Here is a 3,610-nt window from a genome sequence, read left to right as displayed (position 1 = left end):
GTCCGGGCTGGGGATTCGAACCCACCACCTTAGGTGTACGTGGCTGGCGCCTTAGCCGGTTGAGCTATAGGCGCCGAGCCCCATTCTTTATTTCTTACAACAATGTATAAAACAGAGAGAGCCTGTTTCTCTACAGTTTTGGCCAAAAGATTATGCAATTAAGCTTTGAATTTCTGCCTATCTGATAGGTGAACAATGGTGTATCAGTGTGGTTTTAAATCCTATCTATACTATTATGAATAAACTTGAACATTTTTTCACAGGGAACATTTTTATATATATTTTGTGTGTGTTGCCTGTCTTCTTGGTTTTCTATTGAGTTTTGGTCCCCTTTTTCCCCATCATTTTTTAAAAAGTTCCTTAGAGATATTAACTCTTTACCCGTGATAGACTTTGTGGATACAGTAGCACCTCCATAGTTGACCCTACATTGACCACCTTAAGCTGACCTACATTTTATGGGCTGGACGTACATCACACGCACGTTTCAGTACAGTAGGTCTAGTTCCTTATGTTGACCACCTCTGTATGTTGACCAGTGTGGTACAGTTCCTTGGGTGGCCAACTTACAGAGATTCTACTGCATGTACTATTTCTCTTTTGGCTTTGCTTATGATGTATTTTTGTTATTCAAAATTTTCTGAATGCAGTCAAATTTATCATTCTTTTCTGTTATTGCATCTCATTTGAGTCATAGTCAGTCTTCTCCTACATCCATATTATAGGCGAAGTAACTCCTACTTTCTAATTTTTGTGTGGCTTCTTTTCTGATGCTTCAATCTCTGATCCATGGTTGGGGAGGAGGTGTAAGGAATGGATCTAATTTCATCTTTCTTTCAAATGGCAGTCAGCTGTCCCAGTCCCACTTATTTAAAAATCCATCCATCCTTCCTCAAGTAACTTAAAATGTTCCTTTTATCATCCTTTAGATTTCTGTATGCTGTTGGGTTCTAGACTTCCCACTCTGTTTCACTGGTCTGTTTATCTACTTATAAGGCAACCGCATGCTGCTTTGATTTTAGAAGCTTTGAGCAAGTCTCATGATCCGAGAGGGCTGGTGCTTTCACAGTTCTTCCTTTTCAGTGTATTCATAGCTCTTCTTGTATAATTATTTCTCTATATGAACTTTAATATCTATTGTCGACCTCCAGAGGGAAAGCTTTTTTTTTTTTTTTTATTGTGATTACATTGTATGTATATCTGAACTTCGGGAGAACTCACACCTTTATGATATTAATATGTCTTAACTAGGAACAAGGAAGGTCTTTTGCTTAGAAATCCAGAGGGAGCATGTTAGAGGACTTATGATCAACATATGGACAAATTTGCCCGTCATACTCTCTCCTAAATGCAAATTTATAGAACAAGTGCAAATTCTAGCGTATGCCATTTGAATAGCAGAGTATAGGGAAACTTGAAAAAGTGAGCTATAAACATTTCACTTTCCTTTCAAGATGAAATAAAAATAACAATGTCAGAATGGCCTGACCTTGTACAAGAAATATGATTTGAAAAACTCATTAAAAATGCAGGATGTTATTCTGATCCTACTAACATTGACCTCTAGATGAAGGCAACGATTCTTTCAAAAGGATAGAGCGATCCGGGCTGGACTGCTGATGACTCTAGTGGAACAGTTTCATTTCTGCATGTGAAGAGGTCAGCAATGGCGAGGAAGTTATTATCATACACAGAAACTTGTTATTTGTGTGAAGCCGGCTTCTCCTCACTCGCAAAATCCTAATTGCACTCTTGTGGTATGACTCATCCAGGGAATTTTCAAAGAACTTATTTTTTCAACTTACCTTTGAAATGATTGTCACTCAGTAGTGTTTCACTATTGTGCTTGTGGCTGTGTGATGGATGGTCACATAATCACCGAAAAGGTTAGGAGGACCATGTGGGCCTTGCAGTTGCCAGTAGATGGAGGTCACAAGGCCACCAATCTCTTCCATCTTGGATCATTAGGCCCCAAAACAGCCCATGCATGAAGCTCATTGTTTCAAGGGGTTTGACCACAAAGGACTCAGCTCTTAACATGCTGGATGTCTAAACATTAAAACAGAGCACCAAAAGCCCTGGGACTTTCCGAGGGCTGTGGACTCCGGGCTTTGAATTGATGAGCTCTATTAGTTTCTCCTCTCAAATGTGATTTCCCGAGCAGTCGCCTTAGCCATTCATTGCTCTCATGAAATTTTATTTGCTATTTCCTCCTTTTTCACTTATTCCTTGCTCTTTAGCTCAGCAGTTTAAACGTTGGACTTTAGAATCAGACGTACATGGCTTTTAATGCTATCTCTGCCATCTCCTGGCTGTGTTTCTGGGTGAGGAGCTTAACATTCCTTGTCCTTCAGCTCTGGGACTATAAAATGGGGACCATATTGCTAGTGACTTTATAGAGTTATTGTGAATATGAAATTAGATAATATATGCAGAATATAACCCAAAGGGTTCCATTTATTGACTGTGATGTTTAATCTATAATACAAAGTTTTTTTATCATTGAAACATAGCTATTTTGAAATAAATACGTCATTGACACAAGTAATTAGAGAAAATTTTGAAAACATGAGACAATCAACAATATTACGAATTAACCAAAACCAATCATTTCTATCATTAATTCTTTTGCCATTAATTTTGCCATTAATTCTTTTTTTTCCCCCCTCTTCAAAGAACTGTAGGTTCACTACTGCAACATTTGCTATTGATTCTAACTATTTTGGGTGATTTCATTATTTGATATTCTTCCTATAATAAGTTTTTTTTGAATTCTGTTTTCATGACTTTACATTTAACAGTGTACTTTTTTATGCTTCAAAATAGTTTTCACAGCTATTTTTAGTGACTACATGATAATTTCATTGAGAAGGTAGACCTTAACTTACTTATTGGTTGACCTATTAATGAATATTTAGATGATTTAAATTTTTTCTATTAGTAATATTTCTTTAATGACCAGTACATCACATAGCTTTATTCCTCTGTATTTTGTATTTTTTCCTTAGGATATACTTAATAAAAATGAAATTACTGAATCTAAGGATAGAAACATCTTATGGCTGGCTCTTAGTATGTATTATAAATTTTTTGCTAAAAGGATTATTCTAATTTGCCATATCATGAGCAGAACATAATTTGCAGTAGTTTTCTTTTAATAATGAAGAGTTTTTTCTTAAATATTGAAAGAATTTAATACTAAAGTTACTGTGACTTGAAATATAATATTGCATCTAGTCTTCTGATGACATTTCTCATTTTTTTTTTCTATGTTATTTGCTCACTTAGTCCGACCTCTTTTTAAATGTTGACAGCCTGACCACTGTTTTTGAGATTTCTGACTATATGATTAATATTTGGAAAATGTCTTATGGCTCATTCAGAAAGATAGGATTTATTTTCTGTAGAAGAGAGTAGTATTGGGGTCTCAGCTAGATTCATATTCAGGTTCAATGATGCCAGGGCATGGAGTTGGGCAGCCCCCCTGAGCAGCCAGCCATGTGTCAGATGTGGCATGAAGCCCCATGGGCAACAACTCAAAATCTGTCCCAGCTGGGATTTCTGCAGGTGCAGGCACTTAGTGAAAGGGATGCTGAGGAGTTAGGTCAGA

At 36.7% G+C, this 3,610-nt stretch overlaps 1 non-coding gene across 1 annotated transcript; it reads right to left on the bottom strand.

Moving 5' to 3' along the window:
* Positions 1 to 2,668: 2,668 nt before the first annotated feature.
* Positions 2,669 to 2,741, bottom strand: LOC111727758. Its single transcript, XR_002775230.1, has one exon. It is a non-coding gene; the product is annotated as a small nucleolar RNA SNORD65 (small nucleolar RNA).
* Positions 2,742 to 3,610: the final 869 nt, after the last annotated feature.

The sequence above is a fragment of the Otolemur garnettii genome, unplaced genomic scaffold (genome assembly GCF_000181295.1).
Source record: "Otolemur garnettii isolate 467f Iridium unplaced genomic scaffold, OtoGar3 scaffold00121, whole genome shotgun sequence".
NCBI classification, from domain to species: Eukaryota; Metazoa; Chordata; class Mammalia; order Primates; family Galagidae; genus Otolemur; species Otolemur garnettii.
This window is presented reverse-complemented; position numbering and strand designations above follow the sequence as displayed.